The following is a 27,652-nucleotide window of genomic DNA, read 5'->3' as shown; positions in this document are numbered from 1 at the left end:
AATTTGAGTAGAGGCAAGACAAAAATGAAAAGCTCTCAAGGCCAAAAATCAAGGTTGAGAAGAGTACAAAAATATTTGTCATAAAAGTTTTTGAGGGGGAGAGGGTTTAAGAAAATTTTTAAATAGCTTCCTCCAAATCACATAAAGATTTTGATAAAAACCAAATTAAAATTTTTGGAGTGTCACAACACCTACCCCCTTAAGAAAAATCTCGTCCCCGAGATTTCAGCTGATCCTCAAATAGGTGTGGGTATTCTGCCCGGAGAGAGTCCTCTCTTTCCCATGTCGCTTCATCCTCGGTGTGATTCATCCACTGAACCTTGAAGAACTTAATTGCTTTCTGACGGGTCCTCCTTTCAGACTCCTCTTGTCGGTGTTCTGGGAACGGGGGTCCCCAGACTTGCCTGCCTGTGGCCTGCGGCGTGGCTCAAAGGGGGCCCCAGCACGGCCCATCTTCATCAACACAGACCCAAGACCCTCGCGAGGGGCCAAGCCTCATGGGGCGGACGACATGGAGCTTCCTCAGGCACGGCCTCATCAGGCTGGCTCATGAGGAGGCGGAGAGATCAAGGCGGGGTACCTCACGAGGTGCCCGTGACGCAAGCCATGACGACCAAAGGCGCCAGCCGTGCAGTGTCCTCCTTTCCTCTTTGGTGCAAAGGGAGCAAGCGCAGCCGCGGAGTACCGAGGCATCAGGCAAAGGTTGCCATTTCGGTGCAACGAGACCAAGACCAGGAGGACTGCAAGACGGAGGTCATCGTGGAGCCCAAGACGGCGTCACCACCAGAGCTTTGTGCAGGCGAAGACTACTTTTATCAGGATAGCTGGTACTAGCTGTCCCCCTTCAAATTAGCCCGCCATTGTTGGCTCCCTTCCCGCTCGATATTTGGGAAGAGGACCAGGGCCTCTATAAATAGGACTAGCCACCATAGTAGAGGAGAGATCGGACCCGGAGATACACACAAGTCCGAAAGCACAAGAACACCTCAACCTCAGGAGGTTGTTCTTCCCTTGTACTGTCCATCATCAGCCCCAGAGGCAATCAACCACACCACACACTGGAGTAGGGTATTACACCACAACGGTGGCCCGAACCAGTATAAACCCTGTGTCTCTTGTGTTGTTCTTTCCATAGCTTAGATCTTAGCGAGGCGGAGGGGTGCAGGTAGGTAGAAGGCGAAATCTCCGCGCGCACCCCAGTGTTCGAACCTCAAGGGTCTGCCGGAACCCGAAATCCGACATTTGGCGCGTCAGGTAGGGGTGCGCCGGAATTTGTCTTCCACCACCCCGTTCTCCTCCAACCATCGCGCCCATGTCTGACGCTCGTCGGGCCCGCGCCGAGCGCCGAGCCGCTCTCGCTTCCCGCGTCGCCCAGACGGCTCCTGTCGGCGGGCGTCCTCGCCGTTCCCCGTCACCTGCCGTCAACGCCGCCACCGGCCCGGCGGGGGACGAGTAGCAGGCGTCGTCTCAGCATCCGTCCGTGCGGCAGGACGGCCGCACCGCTACTCCCTCGCTCACCCCAGCTGGTTCTTCGTCCCGCGCGCTCCGCGCACCCATGGAGGCTCGAGCTGCGCTCATCGCGGCAAACGAGCTCCTGCGCTACCGTCCCGTCGACGACGTCTACGAAGAATGGCTCGACCGCGTCGCCGAGCTCGTCCGCGCCGCAGGGGGCTCTCCTGTGCCGTCCGTTCCGCTGCACCGCACCCCGCCCTGCGCGGGCGACGAAGCTCCGGCAGCGCCCCGGCCGCCTCCTCCTCAAGAAGGCACCGTGGCTCCATGGCGCGTGGCCCCTGGGCGGAACCCGCTCCATCAGGCGCCAGCGCGGCAAGAGCAGAGCTGCCAAGAAGTCCCTCGCCCGCAAGAAGCTGCCTGGGTGCTCCCTGCTCCAGCACGTCGCGACCATGCTCCTGCTCCCGCACGTCAAGACCCCGCGCTGCTCCCAGCTGCAGCGCGTGGAGACATGCAAGACCAAGCTTTCCGTCACCCAAGGCCTCCCGTGGCCACAGCAGGCTGCCGTGCCTTCACCACCGAGCTACGCAGCGTCGCGTGGCCCGGCAAGTTCAAGCCAGACCTGCCTCCTCGTTACGACGGCATGGCCGACCCTGCGGAGTTCCTCCAGCTCTATGAGCTGGGCATGGAAGCTGCCAACGGAGACGAGAAGGTCATGGCGAACTGGTTTCCCATGGCGCTCAAGGACGGGGCCCGCACCTAGCTCCCGAACCTGGCTCCAGGCACGATCTCCTCTTGGGACGAGATGCGCATCCGCTTCATCGCCAACTTCCAAGGTACTCGTGACCGGCCACCCGCCGTGAGCGACATGCGCCGCATCAAGCAACAACCAGGAGAGACCCTGTAGAAGTACATCCAGCGCTTCAACAACGAACGCCTCAAGATTCCCAAGGTGACTGAGGAGGCCATCATCTCAGCCTTCTCCGACGGCGTGCGCGATGTCAAGATGAAGGAGGAGCTGGCGATGCATGAAGACCTGTGCACTTCCTTGGAGCTGTTCAACTTGGCAACCAAGTGCGCCAGGGCTGAGGAAGGGCATCTCTCCCTCCTCGAGCTGCCTGCCGCAGATCCAGAAGAGAAGAAGCCCAAGGCCAAGGATGTGAAGCGCAAGGGGGCTGCCGTGCTCGCGGCAGAACCAGACACCAAGCGGGGCAGAGATCAGCCTGAACCTTCCAAGGGCAGTCGGTACTGTGTGTACCACGACCTCCACACCCACAACACCAACGAATGTCAAGAGCTCCGAGCCATGCGAGAAGGAAGGATCGGCCGTCGCCCCGACCGCGGTGACCGGGGCTACGGTCGAGGAGGAGGAAGGAACGCAGGACGCTGGGAAGACCGTGGCCCGCGCCAAGGGTGGCGCGATCAACCTCGCGAGGATCACTGGAAAGACCCGCCTCGTGAGGGAGACTGGAGGGATCAGCCTCGCGAGGATCGCCTGCAAGGCAACGCAGGCCTCTCTCCGCTGCCGCCGCAGCCAAGGAGAAACGAGGACCGCCACCAGGACGAGGGGGCTGGGGGCTTCTAGGAGCCGCGCGCGATCGCCTGCATCCTGGGCGGGGCTCAAGCCCTAGCCTCTCAACGCATCTTCAAGCAGTTCGCCCGCGAAGTGAATGCAGTCCTCCCCAAGCTCGAAGCCACGCGCCCTCTCAGGTGGTCAGCATGCGCCAGCACGTTTAGCTCAGCAGATCAGCTCAAGTGTGCGGCTACAGCCGGAGTCCTCCCGATGCTTTGTTCCCCAATCATCAGCAACGTGGTGGTCACCAGGACCCTCATCGATGGCGGGGCAGGGCTCAACGTCCTGTCCGTGGAAACATTCAACAATCTCCAAGTGCCCTACAGCCAGCTTCAGCCAACCAAGCCTTTCTTTGGAGTCACCGACGGCTCCACGGTCCCGATTGGGCAGGTCCGCCTCCCTGTCACCTTCGGGGCACGCGACAACTACCGCACCGAAGTCATCGACTTTGACGTCGCTCACATTCGCCTGCCGTACAACGCCATCCTTGGGTACCCAGCGCTGGCCAAGTTCATGGTCGTAACTCACCACGGCTACAACGTCCTCAAGATGCCAGGAAGTGGCGGAGTCATCACGGTGCCCTATGAAGAGAAGAACGCGGTGTGTTCCCTGGAACGAGCCTTCCAGGCCGCATCACTGGAAGACCTGGATCGCAGGAGCAGGAGGCTTCCCGAGACCGCTCCCAAGAAGAAGAAGACATCATCCGGCCCGGCCCCTCAGGAGGCAGGCCCCTCTGGGCCCGCGCCTACCCAGGGGGAACCTCCTTCCATCGCATAGGAAAGCGTGCCCGGCGCCCTCCTCAGGCAGGGCTCGGGGGCTCTCCCCTGGAGGGCCACCGACCTGGCTAGGGTCACGAGGGAGGCGCTTGGGCACCACATGGAGGCGTGTTTCGAAGCACGTTTCCCTCAAGAAGGAGTAAGGCAAGGAGAGCCAGACCCTCAGGAGTTCGTCAGCAGGGCCATTCAGGAGCTAAAGGAGTCAAGAATCATGAAAGGCAGCCGCCGCCTACCAGCAGTGGCTCCCCATCCAGGCGAGGATGGTGGGCTGCGCGTCTGCATCGACATACCAGGGCTCAACCGAGTCGCCTCTTTGGAGCGCCTTTAGCCCTCACGAGTGGGGCGCTGCGAAGGTCCACCCCACAGCTACGTTCGCATGCCTTACGGCTTGCCGAACGCGGCTGCCACGTACCAGTGCCTCATGAGGGACATCATGGAGGCTCAAGAGGCCAGGCATTCCGCAGCCCTGAAGGAGATGGAGATGGTCCGTGAGGAGCCACCAGCGCCTCCGGAGCCTCCCGAGGCCCCTGGGCCCGGAGGCTCGTGAGGATCGGCTTTCGCAGCCCACCGAGTCTGCTACACCAACACTCCTTCATCCTCAACATCATCAGGTGACATCTTTCAAGTTTCATTTCCAGCTGGGAGCGCCCCCCCAGGGCTGCATTATTCCCAGGCCGCGTGGGTCCTTCCCCGCGGCATGTATCCCTTTTATTTCATGTTGTTAGCTTACCTTGTTGGGGGCGCCCCTCGGGCTGCATCATCCCCAAGTCGCTCGGGCCAGACCCAGCGGCATGTATCCCTTTTGCGTTTATTTCCGGTTATGCGTTCGACCCACCATGCTTGATTATTTGATGCCGGTCCATGGCACCTCTTCTTTTCCATGCCGGCCACTTGCACGTTAAAGGGGGGTACCTGAGCATCGCGACTCAGGGCTCTTACTGGCTCTCCATCCCTCACCCTCTGGCCTTGTCCACAGCATCGCGACCTGGCATACCAGCGACGGCTGAGACCAGCTCGAGGGCCGGGACCCGAGGACGTAGAGTGCCGGCATCTAACCAAATTTGCAGGGACACATCACAAGATAAGGCCCAGTGCCAGGCGCAACCCGCCTAGAGGTAGGGCCCCGTGAGTCCCGCACTGGCTCACGGGTACCCAGATACACCTCGCCAGGCCCTACCGTGCCAGCCACGTGTCAGGGCGGGGCTGTACACGCCCCGGGGGCTCCTCCCGGAGGGGAGCCCCCTCCCACGTACCAGTGGAAGCACCATGCTCCGCGCTGGCTGATGACACTGCCGAGGAGCGGCTATGCCCGTACACATACGGAAGCGCTATGCTCCGCGCTGGTGATCAACAACTGAGGGTGGCCCCCGGGCCACATCAACCTCAGGGAGCCCAGAGCTCAGTGTCTAGCCTCATCGTAACGCCTCCCCTCGGGAGTGCCGCGCGAGGGGGCTGGGCACGGGGGCTGCGCCTGGGTCACGCCCAGACACACGCCGCCCAGCCAGGCCCCCCGGGCCTGGTTCGTCGCGCGTCTCTCCCCGAGCGGAGCCAAGGTATGAAGGCCGTTTGAGCGTCAAGGGGGACTCCTGAACATCGCGACTCAGGAGCCTAACTGGTCACGTAGCCCCTCACTCCTTAGTTCCGAAAGGCTAAGGGCGGTTGAGGTATGCGCGCGGCCGGGCTCTGCAGACGTAGAACGGTAGATCCACCCACATCATACCTCCCTACTTGTTGTTTGTGCGCCAAGGGGGAATCCTGAGCATCGCGACTCAGGAGCCTAACTTGTCACGTAGCCTCTCACTCCTTGGTCCCGTCCTGGTTTCCGGTCGGGGCTAATGGCGGCTGAGTTATGCGCGGGGCCGGGCTCTGCCACGTAGAACATAAGCAAGTAGGAAGGAAAAGCGTAAATCTCAAGGAATTTAAAAGAAAATGTTACAGTCCACACTGTTATCTCAATGCCAAACGCAAGTTTAAACGCCTCCCCGAGGCATGATACATGTGCAGGAATTAAAGGCAGGACAGGAGCCACAACGGAGTCACTTGTCGGCGGTGGAGCAGCGCGGAGTGGGTTCGCCTCATGGAGCAGTGGGGTCGGCAACGCCTTGCTTCGGCTTGGTGCTGAAGGCCTGGAACTTCCCCAGCAGAGCCTCCGCGCGACCCTTCACGGCCTCGGCAGCGGCAGCGGCACGCTCGCTGCTTACTGGCTCCAGCAGGCTGTCGAGGTCGACGCTGGGATCGCAAAGGTAGATGTGGGTGAGGACCCGCGTCAGTGCTGCAGAAGACAGGACACGCGCCTCAGCCTCGGCCATGGGGCCAAGGCCAAGGGCGACGTCTTCAAGAGCACGAACCAGGAAGGGAAGCAGCTTGGCGGGGCCGTCCTCGGCGCCAGCCAGCGGGCTCTCCAGGCCGCTGTCGTAAAGCGTCCTCAGCGAGGAGCGAGCCTTCGCCTCCATCTCCGTGAAGGCCACGCGGTCCTTGGCAAGAACCAGGGCCTTGTCGTCCAGCTCGGCCTTCCACGCCCCCAACTCCTGCTCCAGCGCGCCTAGGCGGTCGCGACGCTTCCTGAGCTTGACCTCCCTCTCCTTGACGGCCGCCTCGCGAGCCTTCACGCCTTCTTCCTGCTCTTGGCGAAGGCGGACCTCTTTCACGAGCTGGTCCCGCAGGCCTTGCAGCTCGTCCTCCAGCGCCTTGCAGCGACCACGGACGTCGACCACCTCCCCCAGGGCCGCGTCACGAGCAGCCTTCGCCTCAAGGATGGCCTGCTTCTCCTCATCGCAAGCCGTCGAGGCCTGGACCAGCGCCGCCCGAATCGAAGCGTCGGAGCGAATCCATCCTGAAGCCAGCTCCAAGCGCCTGGCCACCAAGCGAGGGTCGGCGCCAAGAAGATCCTGCCGCTGCCGGTCCAGCTCAGCAGCAGCACGATCCAGAACGGCAGGAGGAGTCAGAGAGACAGCAGTCGGTGGAGTAGAAGGAGAAGGCGGCAGCGCGACCACAGCATCCTGAGGCGGAGCCTGCTGCGCCCCAACGGCTGTAGTGGCGGCAGCAGGCAAAGGCACCTTGGGAGTCACTTGGGCCATGGGGGCTGAGCTTGCCCCAGCCGGCTCGGCCAGGCCTCGCGAGGCCGACCGGGCAGGAGAAGCCCGTGCGTCGTGCTCACCCTCCTTCGCGGGCAGAGGCGCTGCCACGGATGGAACCTCAGGAGCTCCCTTCGGCTTCTTTGCTGCGGGCGCCAGCCTATCCAAGAGATGCGGACGTCAAGCCTCAGAAGCAGAACAAGAAATAAAGATAAGAATCAAGCACTTACGGGTCGTCGCCAGTGAGCTCAAGCAGCCTCCGGCCAAATTTGAAGCCTGAAAGCCGGCTGGAAGGGTCAACCTCGGGAAGCTTGGAAGCGGAAGGCGCGTCTGCGGTCCGCCTCGGGGCGGGGCAGACCCGCGGGAGATCCGCCCGGTCCTGTCCTTCTTCGGGATCGGGGGCAAGCTCCCGCCGTCCTGCTCGTCATCATCCTCGTCGTCATCGCTCGGAGAGAGGCAGAGAACGCGGGACCTACACCGGGGGAGGGGAGCCCTCGACTCTCCATCAGTCGCCTCGAAGTCAGGCCCTTTTTCCCGCTCCCCTCCTTCCTCCTCTTCACTGGAGTCGTCGGAGGGCACGTCCACCGGTTCCCCGGGAGTTTCCATGGGCACGGGCCCGTCCCCGTTGAAGACGGGCATGGACTCCACTACCCGCTCCTAGTCAATGCGGAGGAACAAGGGCGTAGTAGCGCCCTCCAACCTCGCCACATCACCCCCGACCAGAGATTGGAGGACCGCAGCCAGATCTCCATCGGCCAAGGCCGCGGGGCTCGGATGGGGCCTCCACATCGGAAGTGAGTACTGCCGAAGAGGAGCCAGCTGGTGCTCCAGGAATTCCCTCAGCAGCGATGCGCCAATTAGCTTCGCCGCCGCCATGTTGGCCGGCCTCAGATCCGCGTCCATCTTCTCCAACACCAGCTTCGCGCGGGGGTCCGCGAGCTCCGCTCGACCCCAATCGCTGGAGCTCGTGGGTTGCTCCGTGGGCAAGATCAGCCGAGGGTGGACGCGCCCAGCATCCGCCAAGACCCACTTGCTCCTGAAGCCCTCAATCCTTTTCCCGGGGTTCGAAATGGCAATGGCGCCACCGTACGCGATGAAGCTCGCGCACGCGGAAGCAGGACCGCGAGAGGTCCGGAGGTAGAAGTAGTGGCGCAGCAAGGCCACTGAGGGCTGCACCCCTACGTGAGCCTCGCAGTAATAGGCGAAGATTGCCAGGAGAAGGACGGAGTTGGGGTGGAGATGCAGAGCCTGTAGCTTATAATGGCGGAGGACAGAGAAGAAGAACTCAGAGAAGGGAGGCACCAGGCCAACAGCAATGGCGCTTACGAAGAACGAATAGAAGGTGCTCCCTTGGCCCTCAGGGGTGACGGAGCCGGCCTTGAACACCTTCGCCCCGTCGATGCCCCGCGCCGCCGCCATCCGGCGCAACCGGGCGAGGCTCGCCTCCGACACGTTCGGCGAGTCCAGGGCAGACGAGTACCAAGCTACGGCCGGGGACTGACGAGGCGCCATGGCTTCCTAGGTCATGCGGTCGGAGTAGATCTGGAAATTTTGGAGGAAGGAAGGAGAGGCGCAAGAAAGGGGTTCTGAGCAGCAACCGGAGAAAGCAAAAAGCAAAGCCTAGGCGGATGCCGCTCCTTTATCAACTCACGCAGTTGCTAAGGCGCTCACGTCCAATCAACCGCCACGCGGCGCCCAAGGCCACAGTCTGTTAGGGCCCGCGGCGCTTCACTCTTTCCCTTCCGCCTCCCTGCATGACCAAGTCCAGGCGTGCCTTGGGCCCAGGGGCTACTGTCGGCGTTCTGGGAACGGGGGTCCCCAGACTTGCCTGCCTGCGGTGTGGCTCAAAGGGGGGCCCAGCACGGCCCATCTTCATCAACACAGACCCAAGACCCTCGCGAGGGGCCAAGCCTCGCGGGGCGGATGACACGGAGCTTCCTCAGGCACGGCCTCATCAGGCTGGCTCGCGAGGAGGCGGAGAGATCAAGGCGGGGTACCTCACGAGGTGCCCGTGACGCAAGCCATGACGACCAAAGGCGCCAGCCGCACAGTGTCCTCCTTTCCTCTTTGGTGCAAAGGGATCAAGCGCAGCCGCGGAGTACCAAGGCATCAGGCAAAGGTTGCCATTTCGGTGCAACAAGACCAAGACCAGGAGGACTGCAAGACGGAGGTCATCGTGGAGCCTAAGACGGCGTCACCACCAGAGCTTTGTGCAGGCGAAGACTACTTTTGTCAGGATAGCTGGTACCAGCTGTCCCCCTTCAAATTAGCCCGCCATTGTTGGCTCCCTTCCCGCTCGATATTTGGGAAGAGGACCAGGGCCTCTATAAATAAGACTAGCCACCATAGTAGAGGAGAGATCGGACCCGGAGATACACACAAGTCCGGAAGCACAAGAACACCTCAACCTTAGGAGGTTGTTCTTCCCTTGTACTGTCCATCATCAGCCCCAGAGGCAATCAACCACACCACACACTGGAGTAGGGTATTACACCACAATGGTGGCCCGAACCAGTATAAACCCTGTGTCTCTTGTGTTGTTCTTTCCATAGCTTAGATCTTAGCGAGGCGGAGGGGTGCAGGTAGGTAGAAGGAGAAATCTCCGCGCGCACCCCAGTGTTTGAACCTCAAGGGTCTGCCGGAACCCGAAATCTGACACCTCTAGTATCTTTATTGGACGCTCCCTGTAGGTGAGGTCTGGTTGCACATCAATGTTCTCATGTGACACCTGCTTCTCTAGGTTGCTTACACATTTCCTCAACTGTGAGACGTGGAACACATCGTGGACGTCTGACAGCTCCTTGGGTAGGTCTAGCTGGTAGGCTACGGTGCCTCTCCGTGAAACCACACAGAAGGGTCCAATAAATCTTGGTGCTAGCTTTCCTTTAACCTTGAACCGTTGCAGGCCCCTCATAGGGGATACTCGTAGGTACACATATTCACCAGGTTCAAAGCTGACTTCATGGTGCTTCTGATCGTAATAGCTCTTTTGTCGACTTTGCGCTGTCTTGAGTCGGTCCCTGATGAGTCTAACTTTCTCTTCAGCTTCCTTGAGCATGTCTGGGCCGAAGATACGGCTGTCTCCTGTCTCTGACCAATTTAATGGGGTACGACACCTCCGTCCGTACAGGGCTTCAAAAGGTGCCATTTGTAGGCTGGATTGGTAACTGTTGTTGTATGCGAACTCGGCATATGGCAGGCTTTCTTCTCAACTGGTTCCATAGGTGTGGACACATGCTCTTAGCATGTCCTCTAGAATTTGGTTCACGCGTTCAGTTTGTCCATCAGTCTAGGGGTGGTAGGCTGTACTGAATGCTAGCTGAGTTCCCAGAGCCTGTTGTAAATGATCCCAGAATTTCGAGACGAACTGAGTGCCTTTGTCGGATATTATAGTCTTTGGAACTCCATGCAGACAAACTATACGGGAGAGATAAATCTTGGCAAGTTTCTGACTGGTGTGGGTTGTCTTCACTGGAATGAAATGTGCCACCTTGGTTAATCTATCGGTGATGACCCATATGGCATCATTTCTGCGTTGTGACCGAGGTAGTCCGACAATGAAATCCATCCCTATTTCATCCCATTTCCACTCAGGTATCCTGTTTGATTGCAGTAGTCCGACTGGTTTTTGGTGCTCGGCTTTTATGCATTGACAAGAATCGCAACATGCAATGAAGGTGGCTATATCCCTCTTCATACCGTGCCACCAAAATCTTTCCTGAATGTCCTTATACATTTTGGTTCCTCCAGGGTGGATCGAATATGGAGCGGTGTGGGCTTCGGTCAGGATTTGCTGATTGAGGCCCTCTATATTCAGCACGCAAAGTCTGTCTCCATACCATAATATTTCCTCATTGTCTATGACGAATTCCGAGGCCTTGCCCATACTCACTTTTCTTTTTATGCCTTCGATGCTGGGGTGTCCATGTTGAGCTTTCTTAACCTGCTCCACAAGGGTGGGTTGTACTTCCAAATTTGACACAGTGCCTTCCGTGACCATCATCAAGTTGAGTTTGGCGAACTCCTGTTGAAATTCAGGTCTCAAGTCTTGCAGACTGTTGTCGTCTGAGCTGGGGTTTCGACTAAGAGCATCTGCCACTACGTTTGCTTTTCCTGGGTGGTAGTGGATGCCAACATCATAGTCTTTCACTAATTCCAACCAGCGCTGTTGCCGCAAATTGAGCTCTGGCTGTGTGAAAATATATTTGAGACTTTTGTGGTCCGTATATATATTTCACAACGATTCCCAAGCAAAAAGTGTCTCCACTCTTTGAGTGCATGAATGACTGCTGCCAATTCTAAGTCATGAGTGGGACAATTTTCTTCATGCTTTCGAAGTTGCCTTGAAGCATATGCGACAACCTTGCCTTCTTGCATCAGCACACATCCGAGGCCTTTCCGGGATGCGTCACAATACACTTCAAAACTTTTGTGTATGTCTGGTATAACTAACACTGGTGCGGTTGTTAATTTCTTCTTGAGTTCTTGGAAACTCTTCTCGCAAGCTTCAGTCCACACAAATTTCTTCTCCTTCTTGAGTAACTGTGTCATTGGTTTCGCTATGGTGGAGAATGCCTCAATGAACCTTCGGTAGTATCCAGCCATTCCCAGAAAACTGTGGACATCCGTTACGTTGGCTGGTGGTTTCCAGCCAAGTACGGCCTTGACTTTCTCTGGGTCCACGATGACACCTTCTTGGGTCAATACGTGGCCTAGAAAACCAACCTGTCTTAACCAAAATTCACATTTGCTGAATTTGGCGCATAATTGGTGTTTCCTTAATTCTCCCAGTACAATCCTGAGATGTTCTGCATGCTCTTCTGGTGTCTTAGAGTATACCAGAATATCGTCAATGAACACCACGACAAATTTGTCCATAAATTTCATAAACACTTTGTTCATGAGGTGGACAAAATATGCGGGGGCGTTTGTTAATCCAAACGACATTACTGTAAACTCATATAGTCCGTATCTGGAGGTGAATGCTGTCTTAGGGATATCTTCTGTCCGGACTTTTAATTGATGATATCCTGAACTTAAATCAATTTTTGAGAAAACTTTGGCTTGTGCGAGCTGGTCAAATAAATCATTTATCCGTGGCATCGGATATTTATTTTTGACGGTGACCATATTGAGTGCTCGATAGTCTATGCATAATCTCAGTGTCCCATCCTTTTTCTTGGCAAATAATACTGGCGAACCCCAAGGTGAGGAGCTGGCTCGTATAAATCCTTTGTCCAGCAATTCTTTTATTTGCTTCTTTAATTCTACTAACTCAGAGGGTGCCATCCTATAGGGTTTCTTGTAGATGGGGGTGGTTCCAGGTGCTAGTTCAATACTGAATTCTATTTCCCGGTTTGGTGGCATGCCTGGTAGTTCTTCGGGAAAAACGTCGGGGAACTCACATACCACTAGAACTTTGCTTAACTCTGAGGTGTCCACCTTGTTCAATCTTGGTTGTCGTGATCCTGGTCTTTCTTGGGCTGCGACTTTTATTGTCTTCCCGTGATGATGAGTGAGGATTACAGTCCGGTTGAAGCAATCGATAAATCCCTTGTTTGTGGCTAACCATTCCATTCCTAGGATAACCTCCAGTCCTTTATTTTCCAATACGATGAGGTTTGCTTGAAATTTCAGTCCTCTGAGCTCAATAACCACACCTTGACAGTAACTCTGAGTGACTTGCTTATTCCCAAGGGACTTGATCATGGATTTTTCCAAAGGGAGTATCGAAAAATCATGTTGCAAAGTAGAACTCTTCGAAATGAACGAGTGAGAAGCTCTAGAATCAAACAAAACCGTGGCAGGTATTGTGTTGACAGGGAACGTACCGAGTACGATATCCGGGGCATTCTGTGCTTCCTCCTTGGTCACATGGTTCAGGTGACCCTTCTTGTGATTATTGTTGGGGTTGAAGTTGTTGTGCTTGGGTGCTGAATTGTTTCCATTGTTGTTCGGTTTTGGGGCCGAGTTTCTTGGCTTTGGACACTGTTTCGCATAGTGCCCTTCCTCTCCACAAGCGTAGCAAGTGACACCTGGGTGATATGAAAAATTCTTGTCCCTTGCGTGAAAATTTTTGATTGGCCGCGGAACATTGGTTGTGGGTCGGTTTGCTCCAATCTTCTGAGGATCAGTCTTGTGTCAGTTGTTGCGAGCATGAGTAACTTGGTCCCTTTTCCGCTTGCGAAATTCCTCCAAGTTGTGGCGCTCATTTTCCAATGTAATGGCCTTGTCCACAAGCGTTTTGAAGTCTGGAAAGGTGTGTACGACCAGCTGGCATTTAAGTGCTGGTGCCAGACCATCCAGAAACTTCTCCATCTTTTTGTCCTCCGTCATACGTTCTTCATTGGCATAACGAGATAATAGGGTAAACTGACTATTGTAGTCAGTCACTGTCATGCTTCTCTGCTTGAGGTCGTCAAATTCCCTTTTCTTGATCTTCATAATGCTCCTGGGAATGTGCGCCCCACGAAATCCTTCTTTAAAATCTTCCCATGTGTTACTGTTTTCATCGGGGTGCATGTGTAGGAAATTCTCCCACCATGACGCGGCTGCTCCCGTGAGATAGTGAGGTGCATAAAGTACCTTCTCACGGTCTGAGCACTGTGCAATAATCAGCTTCCTCTCAATGTCTCGAAGCCAATCATCGGCCTCAAGAGGTTTATCAGTATGAGAGAACGTTGGGGGACGCATCTTCTGTAATTCAGACAATTTAGAGTGCTGCTGATAAGGCTCACGATGATTCCCCATATTGATAACATGGTTCATCATTTCCTGGTGCTGCTGCTGGCTTTGCTCATAAAGTCGGCATACTTGAGTAAATGCTGTCTCACTGCCTTGCTGACTTGACTGTCCCTGTGTGAAGTTGTTGCTAGTCTGGGCACCATAATTTTCTTCCGGCGGGTTTGGCATGGAACGCGTCCAGGGACGAGGCATTTTTCACTCTGGGGTAATTTTGCAAACTCATGAGAAAATTGAGTCATAAAATAAATAATTTTGTAAAGGCAGAAATTTCAAGAACTTCAACATTTTTCAAGAAAACACTAGATCGCGCGTGGAGAAGGACCGCTCAGAACATATCTTACATGCAAGCCATAATTATACAATACATCACCCAGGATGTGCGTACACGTTCCTGACATGTTATTTAGGCTAGTGCACTTCCCCGAGATCCTACATGATGCGCAAACAAGCTACTACTCACCAAACCTATGTACATATAAACATATCATACAAGCTGGCACATCACACTGCTGCTAGGCGTGCTCAGTCGGAGATGGTGAAGACCTCCTTTGGCCTGCCAAGGGTAAGACCCAGTGGTGCTGGGGACTCAACCTCTTCCTCAATGATAGGCTCCAGGCGCGAAGTACTGGGTTGTGGAGCTGGCGCGGGTGTGGCAGGTGGTGCGGCTCGGACTGGAGTGGGAGCAATGACCTGGTCAAACTCCTCAGTGGTGGGCAGGCGACGAGCAGTGGCTAAGATGGCCGGTGTATATGTTGCTGAGGACGAGACGAACGTCAGTGGTGGTGCCATGTGGAGGAGCTCCCTCCTATTGGCGGAGCAGCCATGGATGGAATCCATGCGAGCAGCTACGAGGTCGTCCACGAGGTTGTCGAAAGCTGCCTCTAGTGCCTTGAGGTACTCAACAAGCATCTCAATAGCCTCATCTCTTTCTCCCCTGGCGCAAGCGAATGCATAGTGGCAGGTGTATGGCACGTGGCATGGAAGGTAGCGGTAACGACGAGTCTTCATTGAAGGAAGAACATCCCGGAGACGAGCTATTGCCTCGCGGGCAGCCATCTGCATGGCATGCCTCTCCGTAGGCATGGCCCTTGTCGGAGGTTTGGTGTGACATATGCCAACGGATGGCTTATCATGGTGGGGGCGAGTAGGACGTCGCCGGTGCCTGGAAACGGGATGAGGCGAAGACATGCACGCCGGCGAATCTTACCCAGCTTCAGGGCTCTCCGGGGAGATAATACCCCTACTGCTGCTCTGTAGGGTCTCCGCATGATCACTATAGTCAAGGGTTTACACGGTTGCTCCTTGAGCTGTGTATGGTGGTAGGAGAGGGCAGGGCTAGCTCTCTCCCTCTATCTGGTGAGGTGTAGAACTTCTAGGATCCAACCCTTTGCATGGGTGCCCTGGGGGGTTTATATAGGCCTACCCCCCAGGGGTACAATGGTAATGTGACCGGGCACGGGCCCAGCCATCAATATCTCCGACCTCCGGCTTCTCCGCCGGCTGCTGGGGCCCGCCGACTAGTGGGCCCCGCTGCCTGGTCTGGTACGGAGCCGACAGGCCGCGTCCGCCGCGGGCGGGTCTTGCCGGCTGCTGATTTCTGTAGCCGTGCTCCTGATGATGCAAGCCTGGTCATGGGGTCATGGCAACAGCCCCGCTGCCTGGCGGGCGATCACTGTGGCCACTCCCCATCTCTTCTTGATTAATGGCGTGTGGGCCGCGGGGGAGGGCTCGGCCGACTCCCGTTGGGTCCGACTGGCGGTGCTCCTGCCATCTCCCGAGGTCTCGCTGGCTGGTGGGCCCTGCTGCCTCCAGGCCGTACAGACAAGCTGTCGTGGGTGCAGGACCGGGTACAGTGGTGCTGATGTCAGGGCCGGCTGGGCAACAGTGCCACGCCGCGGGAGATCCTCCCAAGTACGGCGCGCTGTAGCCATGCCTACCCTTGGTAAGGGGCGGGGAGTGGGCTTCATTATAGCCACGCCCCTGCCCCGTCCCCCTTGATGAGGTCACGGTTTGTTGGAGTCACCGGCCGACTCCCCAAAGCCAGCTTCTTTGGAAGTCGTCCCTGGGACTCGGCCGTGAGCGGGCAGTCGGCCGCCTTGCCGTAGACTCCCTACGAGGCGGCTCTTCGCCCTGTGGTCTTGAGGGGCGCAACCTGCCCCGATGTCCTGAAAGGTCATGGGGCTCGGGTTGGCCTACCCGTGGCCCATTACTCCGACAATAGTCCCCGAAGCTGGTGAGGCGCCGCGGACGATCGGCCGAGAAGCCTCAGCAGTTTCTTTTTCCGGATGCTCGACGCATGGCCTTGATTGACTTTCGCCGGGCCAACTAGACGGAGTCGGACTCGCCCGACTCGGGCTCACTCTATTCTGACTTGCTCAGTAGTTCGAACGTCGCGGCAGGATTTTCAAGTGGCGTGCTAGCTAAGCTTCCAGGCCGCCGCCCGTTCTTGGCCTGCCACGTGGGGGCACGTGGCTAGGCCGTCCTACCAGCCCACGCGCGCGACGGGACTGGCCCGTAGGCGGGGCCCACCACTACCGCGCCTCGGCGCTCGAGCGGATCCGCTGTGGCCTCGGTGGACGGTTTGGATTCCTGTGGAGTTACAGCGCGCAGTAACTTTGCAGGGATCGTGGGGGGCGTGGGGTTGTGGGCGCAGTAAATCCCCATGCCCGCCCCCTCGGCTTCGCAGCCTCGAGGGCTATAAGTAGGGGGAAGAGGGGAGCACGCGCGCCCCTCCTTCCTACTTCCCCTTGCTTTCTTCCTCCTCGCAGCTCCTTCACTCTCCTTCTTCCTCCTTCTTCTTTCTCTCGCTCGCTCCGCCGCACGCCCAAGCTCCGGCGCACGCTGCGGTGACAGCTCACGACGATGAGTTCTTCCTCTGCTGCCGCGCCTCCCCCGGTACGCTCCGGTACCTGGGAAGGCTCCGAAGTCCACGAAGACCATATCGAGTTCCACCGCCGGACCCGTCGTCTTCCCAGCGAGGATCGCGTGCAGGTGCGCCTCGCGCCGGAGGGGGAGATTTCCCCCGCCCCGCAGGAGGGCGAGCGGGTCATCTTCCGCTCGCACTGCCTGCGCGGGCTGGGGCTGCCGGCGAGCAGCTTCTTCCGGTCTTTCATGGAGTTCTACGGGCTCCAGCCGCACCACCTCACCCCCAACACAGTGGTGCTACTGTCCGCCTTCGTGGCTCTGTGCGAGGGCTTCCTGGGAGTCCTCCCCACCCTCGAGCTCTGGGGGGAGTTCTTCTTCTCCAAGCTCGGCACCCAGGCCGCGGGTGTGCCGGCTCAGTGCTGCACCTTCATCGCCGTGCGAAGGACAGGAGCCGACAACCACTTCCCCTCCATCGCGCTGCTGAAGTCGGTGAAGATGTGGCACCTGTCCTACTTCTACGTCAGGAACGTCGCCGCGCGGGGCGACTGGGTCAATCTGCCGGCTTTCAAAGCCGACCCGCCGGCTGGCAGACTGCCCAACTGAAGGAAATATGCCCTAGAGGCAATAATAAAGTTATTATTTATTTCCCTATTTCATGATAAATGTTTATTATTCATGCTAGAATTGTATTAACCGGAAACATAATACATGTGTGAATACATAGACAAACAGAGTGTCACTAGTATGCCTCTACTTGACTAGCTCGTTAATCAAAGATGGTTATGTTTCCTAACCATAGACAAAGAGTTGTTATTTGATTAACGGGATCACATCATTAGAAGAATGATGTGATTGACATGGCCCATTCCATTAGCTTAGCACCCGATCGTTTAGTATGTTGCTATTGCTTTCCTCATGACTTATACATGTTCCTATGACTATGAGATTATGCAACTCCCGTTTGCCAGAGGAACACTTTGTGTGCTACCAAACGTCACAACGTAACTGGGTGATTATAAAGGAGCTCTACAGGTGTCTCCAAAGGTACATGTTGGGTTGGCGTATTTCGAGATTAGGATTTGTCACTCCGATTGTCGGAGAGGTATCTCTGGGCCCTCTCGGTAATGCACATCACATAAGTCTTGCAAGCATTGCAACTAATGAGTTAGTTGCGAGATGATGTATTACGAAACGAGTAAAGAGACTTGCTGGTAACGAGATTGAACTAGGTATTGAGATACCGACGATCGAATCTCGGGCAAGTAACATACCGATGACAAAGGGAACAACGTATGTTGTTATGCGGTCTGACCGATAAAGATCTTCGTAGAATATATGGGAGCCAATATGAGCATCCAGGTTCCGCTATTGGTTATTGACCGGAGACGTGTCTCGGTCATGTCTACATTGTTCTCGAACCCATAGGGTCCGCACGCTTAAGGTTTCGATGACAGTTATATTATGAGTTTATGAGTTTTGATGTACCGAATGAGTTCGGAGTCCCGGATGAGATCAGGGACATGACGAGGAGTCTCGAAATGGTCGAGACATAAAGATCGATATATTGGACTACTATATTCGGACATCGAAAAGGTTCCGAGTGATTCGGGTATTTTCGGAGGTACCGGGGAGTTACGGGAATACGAGGAAGACGCAATGGGCCTTAATGGGCCTTAGTGGAAAGGACCAGGAGGTGGCGCGCGCCCCTCCCAAGCCCAGTCCGAATTGGACAAGGGGTTTGGGGCGCGGCCCCTCTCTCCCTTCCTTCCCCTCTTCCCCCCTTTTCCCCCTTCTCCTAGTTGGACTAGGAAAGGAGGAAACCTACTCCAACTAGGAGTAGGAATCCTACTCCCTGGCGCGCCCCTCCTAGGGACGACCTCCTTCCCCTTGCTCCTTTATATACGGGGGCAGGGGGGCACCTCTAGACACACAAGTTGATCTTTGTGATCGTTCCTTAGCCGTGTGCGGTGCCCCCCTCAACCATATTCCACCTCGGTCATATTGTAGTGGTGCTTAGGCGAAGCCCTGCGACGGTTGAACATCAAGATCGTCACCATGCCGTCGTGCTGACGGAACTCCTCCCCGAAGCTTTGCTGGATCGGTGCCCGGGGAGCGTCATCGAGCTGAACGTGTGCCAAGAACTCAGAGGTGCCGGAGTAACGGTGCTTGGATCGGTTGGACCGGGAAGGCGTACGACTACTTCCTCTATGTTGCGTCAACGCTTCCGCTTCGGTCTACGAGGGTACGTAGATCACACTCTCCCCTCTCGTTGCTATGCATCACCATGATCTTGCGTGTGCGTAGGAATTTTTTTGAAATTACTACGTTTCCTAACACCAACTGGTTGTACCGGGCCAGGTCGCTGACACCTGCGGGAGTGGGCGCCATCACGCGACTCCGAGTGCTGACGCAGTCGGAGGGTCTGACTGGCCCGGACCTGCTGGCGGCCTTTGTCTCGCGCCGAGTTCTTCCACTCCAAGGCCGCCCTCACATGATATGCCAGATGAGCGGGGGCCGCGACCCGAGTCAGATGTGCACCAAGGACATGCCTCACGAAGAGGTGGCCCACATGGTGAACTACCTCTCGGACAGCAGGCTCCTGGAGGACTGGCGATTCGGTAAGGAGCCGTATTCCCGTGCCAACCCCCCGCCCGAGGTGAGTCGCCTCTCTTTCCATTAGATTGTCTTCTTCTTGCCGAGTGTTGTTCTAATCAGTCTGCTTTTTGGTTAGAATCCCCTTCTTCACCCACCAGCCGGCACCTCGGGGCTGGCCCGTGAGTTTGCCGCCGACCGGGCGAAGAGCGACGTCGACGACCCCGATCTGGGGGCGGCGGCTCTGGAAGACGACGCCGAGGGAGGAGGAGGGACGACAGGAGACTTCAGGCCCTCGGCCACCTTTGCTGACTGGCCTGAAGACGACGCCAAGGAAGGAGTCGCCCGTCGCCATCGGCCAGGAGCCAGCCGGCCAGGCGCGGGCTCTTCTGCCGTGTCGGGCGCTCCAGGCGGCGGGAAGAAGCACCGGGTTGCGCCGACTTTGTTCGGCAGCCGGCCGAAGAAGCCCAAGGGCTCGGCTGCGGCTACCCGGCGGGACGAGGCGGCCGCGAAGGCCATCCACTTCCGTAAGGAAGTGAAGAAGCCGCCGTTGGTCTCTGCATAAGTATTTCTGTCTTCAAAGTTCGTTCTTTCTTCGTGCTTTGTCTGAGTCTCTGCTCGCCCCTCTTTCTTCAGGGCTCCCCTCTCTCTGGAGCGGGTCGCCACCGCCTCCGTCATGGGGTCAGCGGAGACGCCCGCCACCACTCGGCGGATAGACCCCGCAGCCGACCTCCGGGAGGCGACGGAGCGGAATGCGCAGGAGAAGCGCAATGAAGAAGAAGCCCTCCGCCTGGAGAAGGCGGAGGCCGAAAAGGCGGAGGCCTCCGCCAAGAAAAAACTAGCGGAGGCCGAAGCCGCCACCGTGGCGAAGCAGCAGGCTGAGGAAGCCGCACGCCGCCAGGCGGCCTTGCTTGTTACCCCGCTGAACTCTGCGCCGCCGTCGCCGGAGTTCACGGGGCAGACTGGAGGAGCCGGCGGGGAGAACCTCGTCGAGGAGAGGGAAGGCGGCGAGCCCTCTACTCCTGGCGCGAACGTTCCGCCGCCGCCTCCACCGCCGTCTAAAGGCGTGTGAGGCGAGCGGCCAGCGGACCCTCCGGTGCCGCCGACCGAAGACGAGGCCATGGCGAGGCTACTCCTCCAGGTCGGCTCGCCAGCGCACCGTCTTCGGGAGAAGGCGACTTCGGCACCCTGCCCCTGGAAGCCGGCACCGCCAGCTCGGCGGCTCCAGACGGTGAGGCGACGAGCGCCGCACCCGTTGGGTGGGTGCAGGGAGGCGGCACAGGGCCGCTGAACCGGGCGCTCCTAGACGTCCAGGAGAAGCTCCGCGCTGAGGGCGACGCCCTCCAGAGCTGCACCAAGGCGTTCCTGGCGTCGCGGGCGGCCGTCTGGGTATATTTTTCTTGTTCCTATCTGTGGGGGCGCGCCAGCGCACCCACTGGGTGTAGTTCCTGAGTTTCGGGTCGGCTACTGAGCAGGCGGCCCGAAACTCCAATTTGATGGACTTCTGGGTACTAACTTTGTCTGAAATGCTTGTTGCAGGACTACCACAACCTCCGCGTCACCGCCTTCAACCGTAATGTTGAAGAGTTGGGCAAGCGGACCGCCGACTTGGCGGAGAGCCAGAGTAAGTCCTTCTCCTTTTTCTCTTCTCTGCGGGGGCGCGCTAGCGCACCCGCGGGCTGTAGTCCCCGAGATTCGGGCCGACTGCTGAGCAGTCGGGCCGGATCTCCCCGGCGACCTACTTTATTGACAACTGTCTTTCTTTCTTTCCTTCAGGGGCCAACACTGCCCTTCAACAGCAGCTGAGCGAAGCCAACTCCGCCCTGCTCGTCAAAGGGGAGGAGTGCAGCAAACTCGCCACGGAGCGCGATCTGCTGGCCACTCAGTTGGCAGAGCAGAAGGGGCTGCTCACGAAGTCGCAGAGGGAGGCAGAGGAGACGGAGGACGCCCTCCTCGCCGAGTTCGTGAGCGAGCGCTCTTCCTTGTCTGACAAGGAGGCGTTGCTATCCTCCGGCTTCCACGAGATCGAAGACATCGTTGATGGTGAGTCTCTTTGTTTTCTTTCTTTGAGCTACCGACCTAGGTCGTGCTGACTCCTGGTTTTTGACTTGCTTTTTTGTTTCTTCGTGTCTTTTGCAGACTTCTTCCTTGGGCAGTCTCAGGCCGCTGTCCAAGCCATCGAGGCCGATCGTGCAAGTCGGAGGGTGCAGAGATCGCCGCCGATGCCCCCCGAACTCTTGATGAGCACATCTTGAGTATCGAGGCTCGCCTCCGGCCGGCTCACCGGATGCTGCGCCGGCTTCAGCGTGTCGGCGCCCAGGCGATCTCCGCCCTTTGGCCGGATATGCAGGCTCCGCGCACCCCCAGCCTGACGGCCAACTGGTTGGAGGTCGCGGCTGGTCGCCTCGAGGCTTGGAAGGGCTCTTCGGCCCGGGCTGGAGCGTGTCGGGCCTTAGAGTTCGTCAAGGCGTGGTACCCGGGTCTGGATCAAGACCGGTTGGCCATGCTTCTGTCGGAGGCCCAGCCGGAGCTGGCGGCTGCAGAAGACGCCCTCGTAAAGCGTGCTGCAGCGATCGCCGAGTACACCGATACGAGCATCTTCGTCCCCGAGCAGTCTGAAGACGGCGAGGAGGTCCCGCCGGAGTGGTTTGGGATGAACCCAGACTACGGCGAAGACTCGGCGGAGGTGATCGGCTCTAGCGTCGAGGAGGAGCATGAGGCGGAGGATGAGGGCGAGGCGGAGGCACCAGAAGACGGAGCAGACGGCCAGCCTCAGCCCGACCGTGCCTCCAGCAACGAGCCGCGTGCGACCGATCCGACTGCTGCCGGAGGCGATCAAGCCGAGACTAGCCGGCCGACCGCCCCGATGACTGACGCTGGCGCCTCCTCCGACCCCCTGACTCCGTCTGCCGCCTCCTAAACTGTCGCTGTGTCTTTTGTTTTATCTGCTTCAGTAGTCTTTTGAAGAACTTGTTAATTCGCACAATTCCACCCGCGGGCTGAATTTTGAACCTCTGCTTGGCAATTGGGCCAAGGGCCTATGTTATGTAAATTTATATATCTATCCTTTCTTGCTCATTGTTCTTTTGGCTGTTTTCCTTTGCCGCTTTCCCCTAGTTGCCTGCCTTGCCAATCAGATAGCCGCTCTGCAGACTGTTGCTGGATCAAGTGCTAGGCTACCTTGGGAAAGCAAGTACTTAGCCGATTTTAAGATTCTTTGAGCAAGTTGGATAGAAAACGACAATCTGACTATCCGAGAATCGGTTTGCGAGAAAAAGCCGGAAGCCATCTTGAGCTATGTTTTATGCTTTGAGTCCTTAGCCATTTTTCGTGCGAGCACCCATTCTACCTTACCTCTGCCCACCGTACAGTCGCTCTGCGAGCTGCGGCTTCTGACAGAAGACGGCTTAGATGCTACACACAACTTGTCCGGCAGCAGGACGCATTTCATAGTGCAAGGCGGCAAGTCCCCGGGCCGACTTGTCGAGCCCGGTGCCAAACGGTATAAGAAAGAGTAATCATACTTGTAGGCATAATTTTTATCATACAGACAAAAGAGGGCAGTCCCCAAGCTTGTCTCGGGGGTCTCGAAGTCTTGGTACTTTAATACAAAAGGTAGCGTGGTACATACTGCATCAACTATAAAATCTTCGGAGAAGATTTGCATTCCATGGCCGCTCTGTCTCCTTGCCGGAGTCGTCCCTCTTGCATGCTCGGGGCTTCTGAGCGTCGATCAGGTAGTAGGAGTCGTTTCCTAGTACTTTGCTGACGATGAAAGGGCCCTCCCAAGGCGGCGACAACTTGTGCTGGCCGGCTGTTCGCTGGATCAGCCGGAGCACAAGGTCGCCTTCTTGGAAAGATCTCGGCCTGACCTTCCTGTTGTGATATTGGCGCAGGCTCTGCTGGTAGATGCCGGACCGGCTGAGTGCCAGCAGCCGGCCCTCTTCCAGCAGATTAACGCCGTCTTGTTGTGCTTCTTCTGCTTCCTCCTCGGTGTACATGGTGACTCGTGGGGAGTCGAACTCTATGTCCGTTGGGATGACGGCTTCGGCACCATAGACGAGGAAGAAGGGCATGAAGCCGGTTGACTTGTTTGGAGTCGTGCGCAGACTCCAGAGGACGGCTAGCAGCTCGTCGAGCCAGCAGCCAGCCGAGCGCTCCAGAGGCTCGATCAACCGAGGCTTGATGCCGGACAGGATGAGGCCGTTTGCTCGCTCCACTTGGCCGTTTGACTGCGGGTGGGCGACGGATGCTAGGTCCAGTCGGATGCCCTGTGTTGCGCAGAAACGGGCCAAGGCGCCTTTGGCAAAATTTGTGCCGTTATCGGTGATGATGCTGTGTGGTATGCCGTACTGAATTGTGATATCGGTGATGAAGGTCACGGCAGTCAGACCGTTCAGTTTCTTAATTGGCTTTACTTCCACCCACTTGGTGAACTTGTCCACTGCGACAAGTAGGTGAGTTAAACCACCTCGTGCTGTTTTGAATGGTCCCACCATGTCTAGACCCCAAACTGCGAAAGGCCAAGCAATGGGGATGGTCTTGAGCGCGGAAGCCGGCTGGTGTGGCTTGGAGCTGAACTTCTGGCACCCTTTGCATTTTTGGACCAACTCCTTGGCCTCTTCCAAGGCAGTCGGCCAAAAGAAACCGTGCGAAAAGCTTTGGCGACGAGTGCTCTTGAAGCCGCATGGTGGCCACATTCGCCTTGATGGATGTCTTTGAGGATCACCTGGCCTTGCTCTGGCTCTACGCAGCGCTGGTAGACACTAGTGATGCTGCGCCTGACCAGCTCTCTGTTGATTATGGTATAGGCTGCTGCCCGGCGTTGTACTTGCCGAGCTGAGGTCTCATCATTTGGTAGCTCTTTGTTCACCAGAAATTTGAGGATGGGCTGGGCCCATGAGGGTGCTGCTATTTCGTCGACTATCAGAACTACGACTTGGACGAGGGCGGCTGGGCTGGGAGGCGGCGGGCTGGAGTCAACAGCCGCTTGTTGGGCTGATGAAGTCCCCAGGACGACTGGCTCGGTCCTTGGGCCGAGTTCTGGAATCTTTGAGTCCGTCGGCGCAGTCCCCGGGCCGGGCTCGACTGTGGCAGCTTTGGAGTCGCCCGCCAAAGTCCTTGTTCCGACTGCCGGAGCTCTGGAGTTGGATCCGCCATCTTCGGGAGGAGCCGGCACAAAGATGGAGTCTGATTCTAGTGAAGGCTTGATAGACGGCTTGAGGAGGCGTTGAAGGGCGACGCCAGATGGTATTGCTTGGCGGGTAGAGCCGATTCGTGCCAAGGCGTCTGCTTGGTCATTGTTGTTTCTTGGCACATGGAGGAACTCGCACCCTTTGAAATACCCACTGAGTTGCTGCACGAGGAAACGGTAGCTCGCCATGTTTGCATCTTTTGCGTCCCAATCGCCAGACGACTGCTGGACCACTAAGTCCGAGTCGCCATAACACAAGATCCGGCGGATGCCAAGTTCTTTGGCAAGCCGGAGCCTGTGAATGAGCGCCTCGTACTCGGCCACATTGTTGGAGGCAGCAAAATGGATTTGCAGTGCATATTTGAGCTTGTCGCCTTTGGCAGAGGTGAGGACACGCCGGCTCCCAAACCGGTGCGCATCTTGGAGCCATCGAAGTGCATCCGCCAATGGGTGGAGTCAGGCGCTGGAGGCAGGTACTGGGTCTCGGCCCAGTCGACGAGGAAGTCAGCCAGTGCTTGTGATTTGATAGCGGTGCGGGGCTGGTAGTAGATGGTGTAAGGAGCCAGTTCTATGGCCCACTTGGCCACTCGACCAGAGGCATCTCGGCTACCGATGATCTTGGCAAGTGGAGCCGTGCAGACCACCGTGATTGGATGTTCTTGAAAGTAAGGCTTCAATTTCTTGGCGAGAAAGTGCACGCCATAGCACATCTTCTAGTAGTGGGGGTAGTTTTTCTTGGAGGTCGACAGTACCTCGCTCAGGTAATATACTGGTCTCTGGACAGGTAGCGCCTTGCCTTCCTCCTTGCGCTCTACTACAATGACTGTGCTGACTACTCAGCTGGTGGCGGCGATGTACAGGAGCATAGGTTCCTTAGGAGTCGGAGCCGCTAGGACAGGTGGAGTAGTCAGCATCTTCTTCAACTGGTGGAAAGCTTCGTCCGCCTTATGGTTCCACTCGAAAAAATTGGTCTTCTTCATGAGTTGGTATAAGGGAAGAGCTTTCTCGCCCAGCCGACTGATGAATCGGCTGACGGACGCCAAGCAGCTGGTGAACTTCTGCACATCCAGCAGTCGGCTAGGTACCTCCATTCTCTCGATAGCCTAGATTTTTACTGGGTTGCACTCTATGCCGCGTTCAGAGACCAGGAAACCTAGCAGCTGGCCGGCTGGTACTCCGAAGACACACTTCTCGGGGTTGAGCTTGATCTGGAACCGGTGCAGGTTCTCAGTGGTCTCCTTGAGGTCTTCCAGGAATGTTCCTCGCTTCTCCGTCTTTACCACCACGTCGTCCACGTAAACGTGGGCGTTCCTGCCGAGCTACTTGAGGAGGCACTTCTGCATGCAACGCTGAAAGGTGGCGCCGGCATTCCTCAAGCCGAACGTCATGGTGAGGTAGCAGAATGCTCCAAACGGCATGATGAAGGCGGTCTTCAATCTGTTAGCCGGGTTCAGCTTGATCTGGTGATATCCTGAGTACGCATCCAGGAAACTCAACAGCTCGCATCCGGCTCTGGAGTCTATCACCTAATCAATTCTTGGCAGAGAAAACGGGTCCTTGGGGCAGGCCTTGTTGAGGCTCGTGTAGTCAATACACATTCGCCATTGCTTGTTCTTCTTTAGCACCAGGACCGGATTTGCCAGCCACTCCGGGAAGAAAACTTCCATAATGAAGCCGGCTGCAAGGAGTCAGGCTATCTCTTCTCCGACAACTCTTCTCTTCTCTTCTGATAAGCGGCGCAGGGGCTGCCTGACCGGCTTTGCATCAGACCGGACGTGTAACTTGTGCTCGGTGAATTCCGTCGGCACACCCGGCATGTCTTTGGGAGACCATGCGAAGATGTCCCAATTCTCATGGAGCAAAACGATGAGCTCGCCTTCCTATTTGCTGTCGAGGTTTGCACCTACGACAGCGTACCTCTCTGGGTGCTCCGGATCCAAGGATATCTTCTTTGTCTCTTTGGCCGGCTTGAACGAACCTTCGGCTTTCGACTCCTTCGGGTCGGGCGATATCTCCGGCTGCTTGCCGGCCATAGCCACAGCTCGCTCAAGGAGTCGCTTCTCGGCCGCAATCACCAGGGACTCGGCCAGCCGACTGCACTCGGCCGCGCAGGCGGATGACTTACGGTAGTCGCCGGCCACAGTCAGAATTCCCCTGGAACTGGGCATCTTCATCTTGAGGTAGGCGTAGTGGGGACCGCCATGAACTTGGCCAAGGCGGGCTGGCCAAGCAGCGCATGGTACGGGCTCTCAAGGTCCACCACCTCAAACCAAACAGACTCTCTTTGGAAGTGATATTTGTCCCCAAAGAGGACGTCAATCAGGATCTTGCCGATTGGTGAATAGGAAAGCCCAGGAACAATGCCGTGGAACACGGTCCGACTGTTCTGAAGCTGTCTCTGCTTGATTCCTAACTTCTCCATGGTGTCCTTGTACAGGATGTTGATGCTGCTGCCCCCATCTATCAGGACTCGCAAGAAACGTGCGGCCTGGTTATCCGTGGCGAAGGTGGCGTCCAGGACCAAGGCGTAGGAGCTCGGACTTGGCATCACTTCTGGGTGGTCAGCCCTGCTCCAGCTGATGGGCCTCTCTGACCAGTGCATGAACTCTGGCGTCTCTGAGGCTACTGCGTTCACCTCATGTCGCTACAGTCGCCTGCTGCGTCGATCATCAGCCACACTGGTGAACACCACGTAGGCTCCATGCTCTTCAGGGTACTCGTCTTGTACTGCGCCGACTGGCCTGACTACCAGCTGCTGGGGCGGAGGCGGAGGCGGCTGCCCAACAGGCGGGGGTGGCAGGAGGCCGTCTCCCTTGGCGATCCTGGTGAGCTAGTGGCACTTCCGGGTGGTGTGATTCGATGGCTTCGCGCCGCTGTGGAACTTGCAAGGTCCATCCAAGGTCTGCTCGTAGGAGAAGGCCGGCAACCAGTTCGGCTTGCCGCCTTTCTGTCGCTTGGGCGGAGGCTCCTGGGCTTCGAGGGTCGCGACCTGCCGGCTGCTAGAAACCGGCTGCGGGGCCTTGCGCTTGTTGTCGCCCTGCTGCTGTCGCCGGCCGGCGTCTGCTACCAGAGTTCTTGGAGCCTGAGGAGCTACTTTGCCAGTCGTGCTGATTTGAATTTCCGTCTTCATGGAGGAGTCGGCCGTAGCGTACTTGTCCGCTATGATCAGCAGCTCGTCGAGGGTTTCTGGCTTGTCGCAGAGGAGCTTGTGCTTGAGGAGGGTGCCTTCTCGGCACCCGGCTGTGAAGTACTCGATGGCCTGCACCTCGTGCACGCCCTCGCAGGAGTTCCGGAGCTCGGCCCAACGCGTGAGGTAGTCGCGAGTCAACTCGTCAGGACCTTGCACGCACAAGGAGAGCTGACGAGGCTTGGGAGGACGCTTGTA

This window comes from Triticum urartu, chromosome 2A, assembly GCF_056163025.1.
Source record: "Triticum urartu cultivar PI428250 chromosome 2A, HENAU_Tu73, whole genome shotgun sequence".
NCBI classification, from domain to species: Eukaryota; Viridiplantae; Streptophyta; class Magnoliopsida; order Poales; family Poaceae; genus Triticum; species Triticum urartu.
This window is presented reverse-complemented; position numbering follows the sequence as displayed.